This window comes from Lissotriton vulgaris, chromosome 12 (genome assembly GCF_964263255.1).
Source record: "Lissotriton vulgaris chromosome 12, aLisVul1.2, whole genome shotgun sequence".
In the NCBI taxonomy this organism is placed as follows: domain Eukaryota; kingdom Metazoa; phylum Chordata; class Amphibia; order Caudata; family Salamandridae; genus Lissotriton; species Lissotriton vulgaris.
Window position 1 is genome coordinate 106,875,505 of NC_141700.1, and position 21,678 is coordinate 106,897,182.

The 21,678-nt window shown below is 44.3% G+C and overlaps 1 protein-coding gene and 1 long non-coding RNA gene across 2 annotated transcripts in view; one reads left to right on the forward strand and one right to left on the reverse strand.

Moving 5' to 3' along the window:
- The window catches only part of LOC147673533 (uncharacterized), a 93,655-nt gene extending 88,512 nt beyond the window's left edge, over nucleotides 1-5,143 (reverse strand). The window contains exon 1 of the long non-coding RNA XR_015302619.1: nucleotides 5,029-5,143. This is a non-coding gene — a long non-coding RNA (uncharacterized LOC147673533). The remainder of the gene's footprint in view (nucleotides 1-5,028) is intronic.
- Nucleotides 1-21,678, forward strand: part of HCN3 (hyperpolarization activated cyclic nucleotide gated potassium channel 3) — a 167,234-nt gene that overhangs the window by 17,467 nt on the left and 128,089 nt on the right. The gene's annotated exons all lie outside the window — the stretch shown is intronic.

Sequence of the window (21,678 nt, forward strand, 5' to 3'; positions counted from 1 at the left end):
CGGAAAAAATGGAATGAAAAATTGCATTCAATGCTCAGATAAGGTGCACACTGAGATAAAATTCTGCGGTTTCTTGGAAACTGGTAGAGATAATTGACTGGCTTGTGCAATCACTCAGCTCCTATCCAGTTGGATTTCAAAACAATCAGAAAGAGCAGGGACGTTCAGTCCGGCTTCAGGAATGGGCTATCCAAGCCAAGATAAACTCTGCATTCAGTCGTGGTTTCTACCATGAGAGGTTGAATGTGCACACGTACTGGGCCCCGGCATGTTTGGAAAGGTATGTGCGAGGCGGCCGGATACCTTCGCCTCCCTGTCACCTTGCACAACAGACAAACACAAAATTCAGTGACTCATATTCACAGCTTCCTGAGAGTTAGGCAAGTGATGTGAAAGGTTAGAGAGTTCCCACAGATTGCAAGCCTGCATTGGCCACCTCGCCCACAGCAACTCCCAGGGTGAAACACAACAACGCAGATCGCACTACCAGGGAAACTAACCAGGGCTGGCCACCATAGAGCTCAAGGCATCTACCTACGAAGCTATGGCTCGGAAAAGGGACTCACGCGGTACACGGGTACACGAGTTGCTGCTCAGGAAATGAAGTCTGCAGTTTGTCTGCGAGGGCCAAAGAAATGTGTGCACGGTGCTTTAAGTGGGATGAAATAGGTGGTGGGGTTCTACAACGGATGAGGTGAGAGACATGCCTCTAAGAAACTTTTACGAGCGGCACAGACTTTCTAACCAAGGGCAGAACCTAACACGTGTGACATAAAACCCTGTGCTTGACGAATCATGCATTGAATCTTTCTGGACAAAGCACAATTTAAAAAAGAAAACAGAAAGATAGTTTCTTAGCACCTTTATCCTTGGCTATAAACAATTAAAAAAAGTTGACAAAATGAACGTAAAAGTCAACAATAATAACCTGGTTGTTCAATTTGAATGAAATAGTGCTTTAGGCACTGGAAAAACCAAAGATAAACAGCCTCACCCACCATGTTGCTTAATCCCCGTGTCACCTAAGGGGCTTCCAATAACATTGCACTGCAGCACTGGCGTGTATAACAAGCAAGACGGAGGGAAGAGAGGGGAGGGGGGAGGAGAAATGCGACACGGCGCGAGGGGAGGGGGGGAGGAGAAATGCAACACGGCGGGAGGGGGCGGAGCGGGTAAAACACGACGGACGTGCACGCGCCCGTGACTTTTAAGGTCAATGCGCATGCGCATAAGCTCAATGCGCATGCGCATTGACCTTAAAAGTCACGGGCACTGCAAGGAATCGCCACGATTCCTTGCAGTTGGATAAAGAGTGGATAACTCGCAATAGTCTCGCTTGCTCGATGCGCATGCGCATCGACAGGCGAGACCTAATAAATCACACCTCCACCATTAGACCTCATCTATGCCACAGAACCACAGCTGCACCACTCAGTATCTCCACAATTACACAGTATCTTATGCAATAAATCACACCTCCACCATTAGAACTGATCTACGCCACAGAACCACAGCTGCACCACTCAGTATCTCCACAATTACACAACATCTTATGCATTAAATCACACCTCCACCATTAGACCTCATCTCCGCCACAGAACCACAGCTGCACCACTCAGTATCTCCACAATTACACAGTATCTTATGCATTAAATCACACCTCCACCATTAGACCTCATCTATGCCACAGAACCACAGCTGCACCACTCAGTATCTCCACAATTACACAGTATCTTATGCAATAAATCACACCTCCACCATTAGAACTGATCTACGCCACAGAACCACAGCTGCACCACTCAGTATCTCCACAATTACACAGTATCTTATGCATTAAATCACACCTCCACCATTAGACCTCATCTATGCCACAGAACCACAGCTGCACCACTCAGTATCTCTCACTCTTCCCTGTCTCGAGCCCACGTCCCTCCTTCACGACTCATCACCGCGTTCGGCTCTTGTTAATCCTAAATCAAGGGAGAGATGAACACACAGGGTAGTGTCTAGTAGGGCCCTGAAAATATTAGGAGATGTGGTTTCAGGGCCACAGCCTCTTTTACATCTTGCAACACTTTATGGAGATTCAGCTTGCATCTACATAAGGATAAAAGGCCGAGTCATGCAGATCTTCAGAAGGGTAAAAGGCTGAGTCAAGCAGCTCTTCAGAAGGATAAAAGGCCGAGTCATTCCTGCGGGGCTCAAAACCAGTGATCTGCAGGCGGCCAGCAGGCATGTTCAGCAGGCTCTTTAACACACCGTGCTATTTTGCAACCAGTGAAGCGCTCATCTCACACCTCCAGCCCGCCAATCAACACCCTTCTCTCATTCTAGCCTCGACAGAACACGGCGCATTCAACATTCTTTTTCTTTTTGGTAATTACACAAAAAGACGACCCCGGCTCTGTGCCCGGGCTGCAGCTGGGAGGCGATAATTTGATTCTCCAGCGTCTCCCATCGCAACAAGTTGGGGCAGGGACGGTGGCACGGAGAGGGTACACCCCTCCACTCTCTCCTTTTTCCATGCAACCCGTTCACACGGGCAGACGATTATTTTCAAGGACAGCGCGTTATGTGGGTGGGTGAGGGTGAAGTAAAGCCTCAAGAGGCACCCATTCTGTCCTTCCTCTATTCGCACCCCTTAATACCCTCGCCCATCACTTCAAGCTTAAATGTATAGCCAGGGCCACTGGAATTATGCTGCAGGGGACGATCAAATTGTGCGGCAGAGTTGTCTAAATTATGTGGCCACAAACGCCAAATTATGCGGCAAAATGCGGTGCATTTTGTTATAGAACTGCTTCAATAAGCCTGCCACTTTCACACATATTAACACTGTGCAAAGTGTTGACCTTAATAGGAACAGTTAAATACCCAAATACATCAATAAGCAACAGTAAAGTGACCGGTCGTTGTGTGCAAAGGGCAGTCCACTGCATGCCAACAAACATGGCTGCGTGTTAGTAACTTTTGATCCCTTTAATCTAGAAACAAAGTTTAGTGTTAAAACCAGCAGATGGTCGATTATGCGGCAGATCCATAATTATGAGGTAAACGCTGCAGCCGCTAAACCACATGATTCTAGTGGCCCTGGATATAGTTCGTGTATGGTAGACTATCAAAGGCAGGGGTTTGGGGCGGCCAATGGGGCGGGGGGGGGGGGGGGGAGGGGTCTCTGACGTTGATCATGTCTCTGTCCTCAGCACCCCTCCCTACAATACTAGGGTGCAGGAAGGGCGGCGTGGGGTCTAATCCAAGTAAATGCCCCATCCACTGTTCAGGTTTAAAATAAATAAAGTTATAATAATGAACCCTCACTCCTTTGAGTACCGTCACAGGGTTGGATTGGGATTGAAAATCGGCCCGGGCACGCAAAAATAAAATCGGCCACATTTGCATAATCACTCCTCAAATCACTGCTTTGGTGTAATCTTATTAAAAAACTTTAGGAGGGCGGTAAAAAAAAATGCACGCGTTAGTTTACACTGGTGAAACAAGTGAGGCCACTTCTACTCGGGCCCCTGCCCCCGCTCAGTATCTGCACACATTAATGGGCCGGTCCTGCAAGAGAAAGAAAGTGATACCTCTGCCTGTGGCTAAACGGAGGTAATGAGCGCCCATCGCCTCTAGAAAGGCCACTCTGACACCCACTCGGTCGCTGGCTGTATTTTAACAATAGAGACAGCGCCCACATCAGCCCCAAGGCTGCCAAAAGCAGCCCTCAGGTGGAACTCGGACCCAGCCACTCGGGCATTGCCGGAGTTCCCGCGTTACCAATCCGACGCTGCCCGGGTACCGAGGTCACTGCGCCTGCTGCATTCATGATACCTACCCTTGTTCCACTACTTCTCACCCTCATGAGAGGGCAACATCACGTAGGTAGGAGGCATGTCGCTCGCTCAGGCAGGATTCCTCCAGCTACCCCTCCTTGGACCACTCAGGCGCCACAAGGAGGGGCAAGCTTTTATGATTTTTTTTTCTTTTTTTAAGCGGAGGAAACGAGTTCAGCCTTGACAGAAGCGTCAGCTTCTCGGTTACCTCCACTTGGCCCCCAAGAGATCCTATTTTTATATATATATATATATATATATATATATATATATATATATATATATATATATATATATATATATGTGTGCCCCCGCCCCACATTTTCAGGTGAGAGGCGGCGGCCACCTTCTTGACGGGTTATATTACCTGTCCCTTACCCCACGATTCAAAACATATCTCAGTCTCAGGTGAGAGGCCACCTTCATGAAGGGGTATATTCAGAGGTTGGTTAGCTTCACACGAGCCTCTGCGTCTCCGTGCCCCCTCCCTTCTCCCACGCGTTAAACATGTCCATAGGCCGCCGTCCATCCCAGGTGAGAGGCCACCTTTTTGAAAGGGGCAGCTTCAAAGGGAGGGGGTCACCCGCAGCAAGCACCGCCAAGTTCTCTGTGCCCATGTCTCCTGCCTCCCGCGCGCCATAAAGCCAAACCTCTTAAACACCCCCCCCCCCCCACCCCCCCACACACACACACACGTGTATCCGCCAACCTCAAAGGTGAGATGGCATTTGTTGGGGGCCTCACTCAGGAGTGTTTGCTTGTCTGTCACTCCCCTCCCAGTTGAGAGGCCACCACCTTCCGAAAGGAGATTCTTCAAGGACAGCACGCCACGGGGGAGGGACGTAAGAATGAGGTCAGCCCCACCCGGAGCCTCCTCCGCCCCGCCCCCTCCCTGCTCCCGCTGCCCGCCCCTCCTCGCCCCCATTCCTTCTCTGATTGGAAGTCTCCGCCTCACATCAAGGAGCAGATGGCTGGGAGCGAGTCTGCTTGCCAGACATTTACCAGCTTTGTTCCTCCAGTCCCCGCCGTGGAAGAGAAGAATGAATAAAAGCCCCCCCCCCAAAAAAAAACAATGTTTGAGTGAGTACATGAAATAGCAAAACAATTGTTATTTTGATCATATTCAGGACGCGCCACATTTCTTCGTGGCTCCTTAAGTAATACATACTAGCAAACGCAATTATACTCGTGTATCTACCTTGGAAGGATGACAGGTGCAGGCAGCCCTGGCCTCCCATCGTCTGCAGGTTACACAGAATTCCAAACAGATAGTCGCATCCGCGGGACTCGAACAAGCCACCTGCAGCGCACACGCACACCTCTCTACTGCACGCGCTGAACCCACTCCGCTACCTCACAGGTAAACTTGTGACCCGGAAGTAGCACAGTGATCTCTGCAGCAGGTTGGGGGAAAAATACAGTCTTCGCCCGGTCGTGATCACATGAGGTTTTGGTTTCTGAGCCAGGATGGGTTGCAGAAAAGTCTCATGATCATGCCAAGCCAGGGAGGCATGTGCCCATCTGTACCCAGGTCAGACTATAACGTAAGCAGTCCTCACGCAACCCCACAGGGCGCGGGGCAGCCAGGCAGGAGGGCCGACAGACAGGCAGCTGTAAGGGAGGGGGGACGACAAACAAGCCAGACTGGAGGGCTTGAAGAAAGGACAGAGAGAAAGGAAGTAGGGAACGCTGGCGGGAGCACTACTAGTAAGGCAAGCTGGAAAGAATGGATGGAGGAAGGCAGACGGATGCACTAAGCAAAACGAAAGTAAGGCAGGGAGGAAAAAAAAGTGGAAGCAAAGAAGGCAGGTGGGGAGGCGAGAAAGACAACAGATGGGTAAGAGGAAGGAATGAAGGATAATAGTAAAGAATTGAGGCAGGAAGGGAAAACTAGACAAGCAGGAAGGCAAAGAATCAGGAGGAGACAGACACACAGGATGTCAGGACGGAATAGGGCTAGAAACAAATAAGAACGACAGACAAAGATGTAGGAAGAAAGCCAGAAATCAAGATATGCAGAAAGAAAGGCAGATAAGAAGAGAGATGGAAGACATACAAGAAACAAGACAGAAATGAAAGAAGAAAAGAAGGGAAAGCCAAGAAGCAGGAGTTAAGGAAGGAAACAGGCAAAGACAGAGAAAAAGGAAAAATGGAAGAAAGGAAATGTGTCAGTCAGGCAGGAATATAGGAAGGCAAGGAAGGATAAAGGAAGGTTAGGGGACATGTAGGAGCGAAGTAAGACAGGAAAGGTCGAATGAATGAGAGAGGCACAGATGAGGAAGGGAAGAGAGGCAGAGGTGGGGGATGGAAGTAGGCTGGAATTGAAGGTGGAAGTAAGACAGGGACGAAAAATGGAAAGCAGCAATAAATGATGAAGGCAGGCTGGAATGCACAAAAGAAGGACGGAAACACAGAAAGAAGGAAAGTAGGTCTGAAGATGGAGGTTTTGAAGGCAGTGTTAGGACTGAATTGTACCTGCATGGTGAACTGGCGTAAACCCTTGCCCTGAGCGCCCAACTGGTATCCTGACATTAATGAAGCTTCCCCAGAGCACACTGTATCACTATATCTATAATCCCAAATACAACAAAGATTTTTTTTTAAAAATAGAGATCACTGGGGTGGCAGTCTCCCACCACTATTCTTCCAATAGATGATAGTTCCAATATTCTAAGTTTAAGGCTCCAAAAAGTATTTAAATCACAGTCCCAACAATCCGGTCTTTTTTTTTGGCAACTTTTCACTTTATTTTCAGAATAAACAGCAGCAGCCGACGCGCGTTTCGCCCACAAGGCGTTTTCAAGGTTCAAAAGATGTTTTTATTCTGTTTAGAGCGCAAAAGTATGCCTATCCCAAAGCAGACGTTTGTTTTTTGAATAACCTTTGTTGTATTTGGGATTATAGATATAGTGACAGAGTGTGCTCTGGTGCAGCTTCATTCATTTTGTGCTCTGGGCCGTTTGGTCTTGAGGACTATTGCTACCCTGGTGGGTGGGTATGTAGACACCATTTTTTGAGCACCTCCTACCAATTGAACTAAACATTGTATACATTGACTTAGAATGTCCCAAGATGTGCAGACCGTTGAGCAAACCCACAATTCATGTCGTACTATGGTATCCTGACATATTCTGGCTCTGGCATCAATCTACTCTAGTATGTGTGCAGAGGCCTAGGCCTGTCTTTGTTAATGCAAGGTCCAGGACCAGTCCTGTGACCTGGAGGGTCCTTCACAAAGATATCGTCCCTGTTCTGGGTTTATCATTCAAGGCAGTGGTGGCAGCATATTATGTTTAGTGATTTGTGGCTTCATCAGACCATTTTCTCGTAGTCAGTAAGAACGCGGTCTCTTTTTGTGAGGGCTCTGGCTGAACCACAACTGCTGCAAAACAGACAAGCAAGATATGTTCCTCTGCCTGCGGTTGGAACAGAGAGACTAACAAAGAGGGTAACATCGCTGAGGACTCGAGAGCGAGGAATTGAGACTTTTCTGCCCACATCAATAGTGGAGTTAGCGGGTTCTGTGGAGGGTTTTGACGTGTACAGGAAGTATGGCGCCTTAACTGGTAGCGGTGTGTGTTAGGTAAAAAAAAAAAATTATGAAGACGGTGCAGCGAGGTCAGAGGAGACCCCGAAACCTCTGCAGAGAGTGGCCAGGGCCCACTCGGTAATTATGACAAGAATCCTGTGCCAAAGGCTGCTCATTTGCTTTAGAAGTTACCTTTCAACAAAGGAAGGTCAAATACAATCCTTTAAAGAACAAAAAGACTTTCTATCGTGTCCACTTTGTTTCATTTACTACCTATTGTGTTCTTTTGATTAAGCATGATACATGTATACACCTCGCTTAACGTGTGCACAGTATTCTTGTCACAATAGTGGAGTTAGGAATGAGCAAACTAATTGCACATCTGAACATATGTTGTAAGCATAAAGTAGCTGCGCCTAATTCATGCATCTGCCACAAACACTGGGGACTGTTATCGCTAAGGTATAGTGCCCACAGTCGATCGCAACCAAGGTACCACCCTTTATTCATTAATCAAATTATATTGTGTACCATTTAGTTCTGATATGTGAATAAAAGTACTTTCTTTTACATAAAGACAAGCACTGGGGTGGACATTCCATAATTGTGTCTGTTGATTTTGGAGTTCTTGCCCCTCACATTACCCCACAGAATCCTTTGAATGCTCTTCCTCGCCCCTCTGAGAGTCAATTGCGGAAAAGGTTGTACTTGGTCCAGTTTGCAGAGCCATAGTAAGACGGGTCACATGGCACCAGTGGCAAACAACCTCAACCACCATGGTTTGGGTCCAGTGGTCCCTGTTTACCCCGTGACCCCCCCCAAACAGGTTATGCCACCTTTTCTGCCGGCCTTCCTTCCTTCTTACTTTCTTTCTTCCTTGGCAGACAGGAAGGCAGCAGGCTGAATAGCAAGCATGCCTGAAGAAAGGCAGCCATGCAGACAGGAAAGCAGGCAGTAAGAAGGAGCGAGGAAGAAAGGCAGGAAGGTGGACAGGCAGACACAAAGAAGGCAGAAAAGAAAGACTGCCGTTTTGATATAATGAGGGGAGACAGGCGGTAAGGCGGATGCCAAGACAGCACAGACATGCCGGCAGGATGGCACAGATATAGAAAGGCAAGAAGGAAGGCGTGCAAGAAGGCACATAGGCAGGATGGCAGGTCATTGTACTTGTAAATTGTATTTATATTGCGCTTACTACCCCTGATGAGGCATTGAAGCGCTTTACCCCAGGCATCACGCTGCTCCTGCAACCCAATATTAGTGGTTAGTCCAGTGTTTATTGATTATAATTTGTAATTGGAATTAATTAAACGTCTGCTCTCAAGGAAACCACTGCATGCATTTACGTTTGTTTATTTGTGGTGGAAGAAATGAATAGGACTTTGGTGTGATCGTTAGTTAGGGTGTGCAGATGGTCGGTGGAATTAATAAATGAGCTCGCGCAGATGTCAGGTATTACTTTCAAAGAAGTCCTGTAGGATCTTAGAAAAGAGGAGCTGGCAATTTGTAGAACTGCAGTAATAGAGATGAAGGCAAACACACTTGTGAGAGAGTAGGCTGGGCTCAGAGTGAGGAAGAGTGCAAGGATGGGAAGAAGAAAAATGTCACTGAAGCAATAGAGAAGAGGTGAATTTAGAAGATTTTAGTAAAGGTCAGTTTTCATGCAGGGTTTTAGGAATATAGAGGAGGCTTGTACACATAGCATGCAATCTGAGGATTCAACTCAGTAGAAAGAAGCATTATTTGCATGTGATATAGTGCTCAATTAGATGCTCCGACAGGCACTAGATTCAGATGAACAGTATGTTCACTGGTCAAATACCACAAGACCACCACTTCCACAAGGGCAGCCGGTCAAGCCAGGGGTTGGAAAAGTAAAGTAATCACTGGATGTGTATATTGGGAAAATCAAAAGATTTACACAGCACTTAAGGAAGCAGTAACCTTGTGATCCAAACAACTTGAGAAAATATAAGGTTAACTAGTGCAAACATTGAAAGGTAAACCTGCACGTGATGAAGCAGAGTTCTTTTGAGGATCACCCTTAAAGTTTCACTCAAGTATTAAAGGGTGCAAAGGCAGGCAAACAAGCACTCTGCAGGACAAACAAGCCATCAAGTGGAGACACGACACACAGGCAGATATGAAAGCAGGCAGACGTGCAGGCAGACAGACTGGAAGTTTTGCCGCATTGAGTCTGCGGAAGGCAGAAAACAGAACGGTCGACGCTACTCAATGGTTCATTTGTAAAAAAATAAGTGCCGGGGCTCTCGTCAGGAGGCAGCTTGCACCAGCATATTTCTCCTGTTAGCGCTGCTTAAAACAGGACCAACTTCTAACCAGGAAAGTGGGGCGAGGATGTGGTGCAACAGCAAGAGTTGCAGACTTTGGAAGGGGGGGGGCGAGGTTGAGTTTCGGCGTTGGCTCACCATCCTGTGATTCACTTAATCTCCCCGTAAATAAACTTGTCCTTAACTGGTGCTCATGAATCGCGCTGATGTTGATGTTTAAGTGCCGGTGCTGAGCACCGGAAACCACCGGCTCAAATTAAGCACTGAAGCTACTATAGCAGTAATGCTGTATGATGTGGAGTTGGTCACCAGATCTTTTTTCTGGTTGCTGATAGCCCTGTTGTCACAAACTATACACACTTAGGGCATTGTGACTGGGGGAATTAACAGGGATTATGAATGCGGCCCTGGGGGTCCCCGAAGACATAAGGAATAACTGGGGAAATCAATTAATTGCTACTGGGAAGGGACAGCAATTGCAACTTTCTGCTAATACTCAGGTGTGTACGCTGATCTAAGATGAGTTAGCGTACTCAGTGTGCAATTACAAATATGTAAGTGCCCATTAAAAGTCTATTTACACATGCAAACTTTTTTCACAATGTAGAAAATAAGTGTACCAGTGAAGAAATCTCTTCCCCTATCCCAGTTTGGCGGGACCTTTCCCATTCACAGCTTTCATAGATATTTACTCCTGTCCTTACTTGGGGAGAGGTTGTTACCTAACGGCTAGGGCGGTCGATCTCAAATCTGGGGAACCGGGTTCAAGACTCAGCAATGACGCTCAACACCCTGTGATTCTGGGCAAATCACTTCATCTACCCATTCCTAACAAAATGAATGTATCTTTAACACAACTGGTGCTCACGTAAAGCGCTCTGATACCTTCGGATCAAGTTCTTGGTATATAAAAATCTAGGGGAAAAAAGTCTCTAAGGATGGGAATGTGTTATTGAAACATTTATGAATCTCCACAAATTCACGAGATTGTGGGCGTTTTTATACTATACTTGCCACAGCACTCCTGTAGTAGAATGCCTCCAACCTGCTCCCTGAAGCATATTTATTCACACCTAATATTACACAACAATGGTGTCATAATATGAGGCAGTGTTATTTCAAAGTTTATTAATGAAAGTTAATTTGCAGTTGTGAATCTTGACTTTTGCACTCCTAAGTTGGACCTGGGTGCCCAAATGGCTTTCTGGGTTGGGCCCATTTGTGTTTTCTAGCCACTGATAGAACATGACTATTGGTTCTGCTCATGCTCACAATATAGATACATTGGTATGCTGTTTAAGGTGTTGTATCTGTACAATTACACCAACCTATGCCAGTTCAAACTAAGTTTTATGTGCATGTATAATTTGATTAAATTTGATGCCAGTTTTCAACAATTTGTCTTGAAAGTGGCATATTTACAGTTTTGTTAGTGTCACATACTGGACCAATAATGACAAATTATTACATATAGATGGATTTTTGGATTCCTGAAATTTGAATTTGTTGTGAAAAGTGCAGTGTAACTCCTTGGGCACTCTATTGTCTATGTTAAGAGGGAAGGAGCACTTGTGCCTCTGTAGTTGAGGTGGACACCTTATTACATAGAACATTATTTTTGCGCGTATAACTTTAGCCTCCTTTTTCACCAATGTATTTTATATGATGGGTTCCAAATCCAAATCTCCAAGAGAATGAAAATGATCACTGAAGAATTTACTCTTAAGAAGTAAAAAAATAATGAACACAATTACAGGTATGTTGTAAATTGCTCCAATCCGTGTTTGTTCTTGTTTGGTGAATTCTTGTGCAGCTATTTTTGAGTTAGTAATCTAAGACCAATACATCCATAAAGGTTTGAGAATTAAGGATATTCCCTTATGAAGAACAGAAGTTCAGGTCATTGCATATCCACCGAGTCATTGGTTCAGCAGTATTGTTCTATTGTCAATATTCACGAGCTTCACAAGATGGCGGACATGTAAACAATAACCCCACGCCTCTGACACTTCAACTTTGCTCCACCTTGAATTTGACATTTACCAGTAATAATTATAAAGCAACACTTTGCCTATTAAGCACCCCACACCTTCACAAAGTCACACATCTGGTGCTAGACACCCAGGTGAAGGCTGTCGTGTGATAGATCACACGCCCCACTAACGCGAAAAGCTGGTGCTCTACGGAATTTGATGGTTGTGAATAGTGATTATAAGTAGGCATCCCGGTTTTATAGTATTTATTTTTTTAGCATTTCCGTCTGTATTTATCCATATTTATTTTTTGCCCACTTTATCTGTATTTATCCATATTTATTTTTTGCCCACTTTATCTGTATTTATCTATATTTATTTTGTGTTTTGGGACAAATGAAGTTGTAAAACTGTACATTTCCATATTTATATAATGGATGGACTAGCACTCATATTTTGATGTCTGTCTGTTTTAGCTATTTAAGATACCAAGTATCATATAACAAAACATCCACTGGTAAATATTAGCATTATATCACAAATGTATACTGACACATGGCATTATTTAATGAAATTACATCCTGTTTTTTAAATTTCCCATGCTGTCCATCTGCTCAGCTGATGGCCTGTAATTCATGAGAGACTGCACAGTCACTTAAAAGAAACCCAATTGATTGTATTTATCAACTTTACAAAATAAATACAGACAGAAAACACATTGTTTTCTGTCTGTATTTATCTGTAAAAATCTGTAAAAGCAGAAAACCAGGAGCCTTAATTATAAGTCACTTTATCAGACACAAGGTACTAAACACTTATATAGAGTTGTAAACCACACGCTACAGGCCTACATTGAGTGTTGAGTTATAATAGCCAGCAACACAACAATAATATGTTATTTAGAATATGATGTTCTAAAGCATATAAGTTTAGCCACTGTGAAGCTAAAGAAGTGCTCAAGACCCGTGTGGGCAACGGAAGCAGGTGGTATAGACATGAACTAGGTTCACCACCTGTACATCAATGCACAAATTGATTGCTAGACAAATACATAGAGACACAAATGAGGCGTGGTCCCAACTGTACCCCATACACCTAAAAGGCAAAACTTATGTTGAGTTTCAATATTAACAAGCAGTAAATATCTCTGAACACTAGATAAAAACTGAAACAGCCTCTATTGACTTATCAACTGTCTACGACTTGCGCAGAGAGGCAAGAATGGACCTACTACAACCTGATCACTCATTTAAAGAAAGATCCTACTTATTTACAGGAAGAAAAAAAAGATTAAAGTTATGAGGCAATAATGACAAAAACTTAATCGGGCCAAACGTCAACACAAATCAATCAAACGTTTGAATATTACCTATAATAAATTTTTTAATAAACTTGACTAAACTTTTCAACAGCATAGTATGTATTAGTTGCTACGTAACTGTAATTCCCACCCTCGCCATACAACTTTACTACAGCCAGTATATTTCCTAGAGGTGTCGAGCCAACATAGTAACAGGACATGCCGAGCCAAGGGTAGGCTCTCGCTCTAACCTCATAGGAGCCTCGAACGTTCAGCGCCCAGTGCTGAACGTTCGAAGAACGAAAGCTGGCCCGTCGGCCAACGGTCGTGCGCAGCACTGGCAAGGTAGTGCTCGCGACGACCGTTGGCCGACGGCAGCACTTAAGGGGCTAAGAGCCGGTGCATGAACCGAGCCTTGAAAATATTTGGCATGTAAATCATGGAACAAACATCATGTTACAATATGATGAGGTGTCTTTAAAGTAAAAAAAAATGTATTTCTTTAACAAGCGGAGGCGTATCACCTTAGTTTATCAGATGATGTCTCCGCATTGAAAAGTATTTGTTAAAAGTGAGAGTTTTCAAACATGAACTGAGAAAAATTCCTGCCCCGACGACAATCCCATTAGTGAACTAAGAGGCAAGTCCTTTGTCTTGTGTACCCTATATGTGGCCTAGATTCTTAATATGGATGAAGCAACATTATAGGCTATCAAATCAAACACAAGAGGTTTTTGTACAATTCACATCCAGAATTTACCCATTTTAAGGTGCTGTTCAGTGAAACAAAATATTTGACCAGGATCACCCACTTTGGTAATGCGAGGAAGCTAGATTGATCCCAGGCTTTATTGTTTTACTTTGCGCACTTCGACCACTAGATGGGTATCTCTTTCTGACATCGAAGGTTAATGCTTTGTCCTTAACTCTTGGCTGATGAGATTAGAGCGTGCGTGACATATTTTATTTTTGTCCGTCTTACTTATGTGAACCATGCTCAAGGCTATGACTACGTTACACAGTTGTTTTTTTTGGCACAGCAAAATTTGCCAGAATTCACAAGATGTTATGTTACTTGATTGGGAGCCGTAGCCATGAGGCCACATCACCTCCCATAAAAGCTCAGCTCCTTTTGGGCTCGAGCTTTGAAGAGGACCTCAAGCCAGGCATTTAGGTCGAGCCTGGCTCAAGCTTTCAGTGGTTCACCCACCCCTAGATTTCACAGGTACAGTTATACATTAAACAAGAGAAATGCTCACCCTTGACCTCAACTAAATGACACATTTTGACAGAACATGGAACTCCACCATACAATACCCAAATTTCCTACGTAGGAAAAATATGCTAACATAGCACAACATTTCATAATCATAATCAGTTTAACAAAAAATATACTCATTATGCCCTCAATCCCGAATGCTTTCAGTAAATAAAATATGTTCAAACAAGCAATCATGCAATTGCTCTTCAAATTCAGTATCACTCCAGCTACTTTTGCAGGCGGCCATACAAAGATTTGCACACTGAGCAACGGACTATTACACGCCTTCTTTCATATCTCATTGCCACCTCTCAAACATGATGGCAGGGGTGGGAGCCAATGTACAGTTCAGGTGCCCCTCAACTGGTGTATTTGCTGTCTTGCTGTGTTAACACCTAGTAATAGCTCCTATGTAGTAAGTTGTGGGGTTGAATCTATAGGGAATGTTCCTGTTATTTTCGCTAATTAATTTTATCATCTTTTTTATCACTGGATAAGTTTGAAGAAATTCTATGATTTTTTCCAAAATTGTAATTTGTTTTAAATATAAAACAAATAAGTCAAATATTTGAATACTTATTAAAGATAAACAATTTTTGGAGTTTGCATGCAAATTTTCCTAAATAATAGGCAAAATTACTGGATAACTTTCTACCAAACTTGGTATGAACACAAAAGTTGTTTCAGGAAATATACTTTTTGTGGTTTGGTGTAAATTTGACAAGTACTTTTTAAGATATCAGTGAATGGTAATCCTCGAGTGAAAGGGGTAATCATTTATAAATCTATACTTTTTACAAAAGGATTGGAGAAATTGATCCACGAATCGCTTGTTAAAATCCTGATTGTTTACTGTGAGTTGTGTCTCACAAATCCGTGTCTTCGAATGCACTTTAAACTGAGTGGCCATCAAAATGTCTGAGATGTACTGACTCGCCCACATTACGTGATCCGCAGACTACGGCTGAAATGAACAAAGCCAGTCTGTTAATATATGAGCCCCAGGAGCTAGGAGCTGCGGACACAGTCCTGAGAAGTAAAAAATAACTCTTATTCTGAAGTACTGAACTGACAGGTTAGAAGAAAGTGAAAAATAATGATAGAGATGACTTTTTATCTGCAGGCATCAAATTAAGACCACTGTTCTCATAGAAAATTACAGTGATTACTATTATCGACAACAGGCTTCGAAATCTTGGCCACAAATATTTTCCACTATCTGTCCCCGAATAGTTTACAGATATTAAAAATAAATCACAGAAATATAATTAAAAAAATGGCACCAACAAAACCATTAACCACCAGTGGACAAACTACAATGAAAATGTATTCATTTGTAGTGCAATGGGGTGGAATTCGTACCAATAACTACTGCTGGACAATTTCAGAAGTTTTAAAATTTTGAATCTCAAACATCGTGTTCTTTTTTTTGGCGTTTTTTCCCTGTGAACATGTGAGAGGGTACTTTTGTGTGTGTGTGTGTGTCTGTGTGTGTGTATCTGTGAGAGACATTTCCCCTCAGTCTAATTGGTTCATTTGAGCTCACTTGATCAGATGGTGCCGGCCAATGCACAATGGCTGACAGCATGCCTCTGTTCTTTCACAAGCTACTGGACGGCCATGTTTGTTATGTCTATGTGCCACTCGCTTATATGGTTCCTAGATTATAAAAGAAAATCGCTTTGAAAACAAACTTTATTATGTCCTCCAATTATCTTTATCAAACCTATGTACATTACTTTATTAGCACACATTTTAAGTGGGTTGGAGGTGAGAGAAAGATGCCTATATTGAGGGTCAATTGAGGTTTTGACCATAATGCAGTCTTCGTACTCACACCTCAAACCCACTTTTTTTTAAAGTAAATGAAACGTTATTTTTTTATTTTATGTATTTTTTATTTATTGCCATTTCAAAAACCATAACAGTTACAACAACTCGGTCAGAGAAGCAGTTCAATTGTACTTGTATTACTCAAAACATTGGCAGGTACATATACATCTATTGCGCTCATAACATAACCTGATGTACAATATGTGTCACATGGGTGGGACAGGCAGGACCCAGCATGGACAGGCAGTCAATCCAGCCCAAAAACGGGGCGCGGGGACATCAGACCAGCCATCCTACTATTTATAGCCTATACACACAGGGGCGGCTCTAGGCTCATGGCGGCCCTGGGCAGGGAGCGTAGGTAGGGGGTCCCTGAGGAACAGGTAGGGGGCCCCCGGAGGAACGCAGGCGTGGAGGCCAGTGAAGTGGAGGGGGGGGGGGGGTCTGTTTGGAAGTGGAACAGAGCCGGAGGCTGCCAAATCCCTGCCAGTGGCCGCCACGCAAATATGTATCCATCTTGAGAGTATTATTATATTAAGGATACATATTGGCTTGGCGGCCCCTGGGGTTTGGTGGCCCTGTGCAGGTGCACAGCTTGCACATGCCTAAGGCCGCCCCTGTATACACAAATAGTGTGTAGACCACAGTATAAACATATACACAGTTAGGCTCTAAACTTCCAATCTTTTATTACCTTTACGCCACTGTTGCTTGCTCCAGAGTCTCATCTCTCGATTCTTGTAGTGAGCGAACCCAGTCGAGAAACGGGTCCCAGATAGCCTTTGGTATGGACGCCGACAGCATCATTTCCCAGAAGGTCCACAGCTGTGTATGACTAAATGCAACATCTTGTACCCAGGCTGCCACTGTGGGGACCCTCTTCCTCCCCCAGGACATGGCTACCCTACGTTTAGCCATCAACAACAGCAAGGCATGTAGCTTACGCGTAGCTGCCATCGTATCTTCCACATCCCCAGTGTGCCGATAATCGGCGCAGGCTCGGGAGGGGTGCCTATCATGTTGTGTATTTTACTGAAGACGTCTGACCAGTAGGCCGCCAGAGGTGGGCAGCTCCAGGCCATGTGTATGAAGGTAGCTGGTGTGTGGCTACAGCGCCATCATCTGTCATCTCCCCTGAGACCCATGCGATATAACTGAACAGGGGTTCGATAAAAAACGGTGAAGGTATTTGAAATGGATTAATCGCAGCTTATAATTGGGGGACAGCACAGTGAACTGTTTACAGAAGAATGCCCACTGATCCTCCGTCATCTGAGTAGTGAGTCTGAGTTCCAGCTCTGTAGGGATTTCGGCCTTAACAGTGGTGCAGTGTTTTGCATGTTGTAGTAAAGGCGGGTAATGAGCCTGCGGCGGTAGCTGGTATAGTGCTACCTGAAGTTGGACCGGAGCCGCAATGTCCAGTTCAACCACAGTGTGTGGCTGTAAGGACCTGTGTGCAGTAAGCATATAGTGGTATGTCTGGGGCGCCTACTCCGCCCTGAGTTAACAGCAGTGTTAGGAGCTCCCATGATATCCGCGCTTGCTTCCCTGCCCATACCAAGGATATTAATAAAGTGCAGAGTGTTTAAAAAACGCCTGAGTGATGTACACAGGGATATTCACAAATAGGTACAAGAATTTGGCTAAGACCACCATCTTGGCTATGGCGTGCCGTTCTCTCCCCCCAAGGAGAGCTGCAACTTAGCCCAGGCTTTCACTTTCTCCTCCAGCCACGCAACAGCCCGACCAAAGTTCATGTTCCAAATTTCTTGTTCGTCCCTGCTTAGCCAAATCCCCAAATATTTCTTGGGCCCACTGCCCAGTTGAGAGGGTACGCTACAGGGAATGGGGCTGTACTGTCTGTAAGCAGTAAAAGTGTGGATTTGGCCCAATTTATAGAGACTGCAGATAGCCCCCAAATGTTATCAAATACCTGAGAATAGAACCCGTGTTAACTGCGGGGTTCGAAATATAAAGGGTGATGTTGTCCGCATAAAGCCCAACTCCTTGGCTGCATGATGCTATCTCAACCTGGCCGCCAGCGGCTCCATCGCAATCGCGAACGCGAGCGGGGAGAGAGGACATCCCTGATGAGTTCTCCGAGTGATGGGGAAGGGTTGTGATATAATGCCATTCATGTGGATTCTAGCAGTCGGCTCTGTGTAGAGAAGACGTATGAGGCCTATGTATAGAGGGCTAAACCCCATTCTCTCTAGTATTGCAAATAAATACGTCCACTCTAGCGTATCAAATGCTAATATGGCGTCTAGTAGGACAGTGACTGCCTGGAATTGCGGATGTAGGTAGTGAAGCACCGAGACAAAAGTGCGGAAGCTGTGGAATGTAGACCTCCCCAGGATGAAACCCGATTGATCCGTCGGGCTATTAGTGGGAGTAAAGGATGAAGTCTGCCTGCAAGCAGTTTGGCGAGAATTTTAAAATCAACATTAATTAACGAGGGAGGTCTGTAAGAGTCTACTTCGTTATTGCTTTTCCCTGGTTTAACTAATGTTATATTCATGGCTTCATGTATGGATGGCAGTAGGATACCTGAAGTCTGAGCCTCTTCATAAACTGCCAAAAAATGTGGTGCCAGTTCAGACGCATACGCTTTGTAGAAAGCGGTGGTCAGCCCATCTTGGCCCGGGGCATTGTCCAACGAAAAGCTACGTATTGTCTGGGCTATGTATTTGACTGTAAACGTAATATCCAGATATTCCCTATGACCCCTCTCCAACCATAGAAGCTCTAAAGCTGCTAGATGATACCCAATTTGGGTTTAGAAAGGGTCACAGTACTGAGACCGCCTTGATAAAAGCAACCGTAGAGGTCAGAATAATTATGGACCAAGGCGGTACAGCGATCCTAATACTTCTAGATCTGTCTGCAGCTTTCGACACGGTCGATCACAACATCTTGATCGACCGTGTCGCTGCCATGGGCATTCAAGGCAAAGCCAAGGCTCTTCTGGCTTCCTTTCTATCAGACAGAGAGCAGTCTGTGAAAATATGGAGTTATTGCTCGCCTGATTTCACCTTGCATTGTGGAGTTCCTCAGGGCTCCTCGCTAAGTCCGACGCTTTTTAACATCTATGTGTCGGACTTAGCAAGGGTGATCAAGTCATTTGGCATTGGATTAACATCATACGCCGATGACACTCAGTTAGTCCTGGCCATTCATAAAAACGGAGCAGCAGTGGCCGCTAACTTCCAGGAAGGAATGAGAGCGATTAGCACCTGGATGGACCAGAATTGCTTAAAACTAAACTCCGACAAGACGGAGGTCATGTTATTTGGTGAACTGACCCCCTCTTGGTCCCCAGTCTGGTGGCCTTCAGAGCTGGGAGATCCCCCCCTACCGGTGTCAAAAGTCAGGAATCTTGGAGTCCTATTTGACAATAGGCTAACCTTTGTCAGCCATGCTAACGCAGTGGTCTCAGCGTCCTTTTACACCTTGAGAATGGTAAAGAAATTACTTCCTTTCCTACCCCCAAACGTAGGTAAAACCTTAATGTCCACGCTGGTCCTGTCGAAGGTTGAATATTGCAACGGCCTATTGCTAAATGCACAGGAGCAAGTCTTGAACAAACTACAGCTGGTGCAAAACGCTGCCGCAAGAATTCTTACCGGCACACCTAAATTCTCATCCATATCTCCCATCATTCGCCAACTACACTGGTTGCCGATAAGATGCCGCACAAAGTTCAAGGCCTTGTGCATTATTTACAAAACACTGAATAACACTGGACCAGACTTCTTAAAAAAATCTATTAGTGTTTACAAACCCACTCGATCCTTACGCTCTGCGACATCTCAGCTGCTTAACATCCCACGCACTATGAAAGCAACATGGGGAGACAAACGCTTCGTAGTTGCTGCTTCAAAATTATGGAACAAGCTCCCCCCTTATATTAAATCAAGCTCTTCCTTACTTATATTTCGGAAACATCTTAAAACGTGGCTCTTTAACCAGTAAGTTTAGTAGGAACCCTTTGCAATCTTAGTGAACTCCAGCGCCGAGACACCGGAAGGTATTTGTGCGCTCTAGAAATTTTATAAATAAATAAATAAATAAATAGAGATTCCAGGAATGGCTGAAGATCCTCAGGTACTGCATTGTGTGTGGCTTTATAATTCTTAGCGTAGACTTGTTTAAAACGTTCTGTGAAATCCTGTGGGCCTCTGATCCGGGTATTGTCCTCTCCCACAACCTCAGTCACGTATGTAGCGGTGCGGGCATTCTGAAATGAAATGTTATTGATGTAACAAATTGCAGGTACAAAGTATACAATAGTTTAGCAAATGCTCAATGTACTTTTTTCTCTATCTATGGATCTACAGATTTCGTCTTCTCGCTCTGCCAATGTATTGCACATTATACACAATTTTTCCCAATTACACAGAAGTTAACCATTTAGACCTAAAGAGAGTTTACTAGGGGTTTGACAAGTAATACTTGATCTGCAGTTTTCTGGTATATATTCAAACAAAAATTGACCAGGGCTCTAATATGTGCATTTACTATTTGTTCGTTCCAGTCATTGGCCTTTCCCTTTCAGCAGCAGGTCTGAGGCTTTGGTGAACTAGTGGTAGGACCTGTCCGTAATATGTAAAAGAAAAAATTACGTGTAGGTAGTCCAGTAATCTAGATTTTCTTAGGAACCTGCTGTCAGCACTAACAAATGCTGGGGGTGCTGTGTACTAAACTTTTGTCATTTCGACTCCACGTTCTGCCTCTTTCTTCAACCACCCTGTACTTCTTGTTCCTTTACCTCACTCTTTCAGGACTTTTTTTTTATCCCTGCCCTTTTGTCACAGTTTCCATATCTTTTCCTTCCGCCTCCTCCGTTTTTGTGTTTCCCTCTCTTGCTAAGGTTCAAAGCCCGCAGAAATTAGTGCCCAGCACAAATTACGGAGTGGGACTGTGGAACAACCCAGTGATGTCATTGGGGGTGATTACTGTATGCCATCATGCCCGCTATCCTTCACAATTTACTGCATCAATTCACCAAATGTTACTAGGTATGGCCTCCTTAGTTAGTTTACATTGAATAACCATTATCTAAGGCCATTTTGAGAGACTTATTACTTTGCCGCTCCTAAATAATCCTCACCAAAATTTGAAAACAAAAGATATTTGACCATGGCTGCATTTGTACATCCAATTTGGGTATTAGTATGGGTATGATGGCAACACAAAGGGAAACACCGCTTGGTGCAGTGTATGTCGGACAATTGCGCTTGGCATTGAATTATTTAAGACTTTGAAGTTATTGGCTATTGCTACAATGTCAGAGGACTCTCAGCCCTAGTTAGAGTTCTCCTTCTGCCGAACAATGATCTCTGCGCCGTGAAGGGATCCGCTGCGGAGAATCTTATCAATTCTGCTCACCCTGGGTTTTGTTTGATAACATGCAACACTATCCATTAAGTTGGTCATTTGTATGTCCTGATTTGCCAAAATGTTGCCCTCTTCACTATGAATCTGATTATCTGGACTGCGTCTGTATGAACCTGCTCTTTGAAATGTAGTCTTAAGACTGATCTTTAAGACAAAGAGTATTGAAATAAATACAATTGATTTATAATATTGCATTTAATTAAGTGATTTTGGAATTTTAATCTTAGGACTATGTAAGGTCCAGCCCCCTTTCAGCCTGAT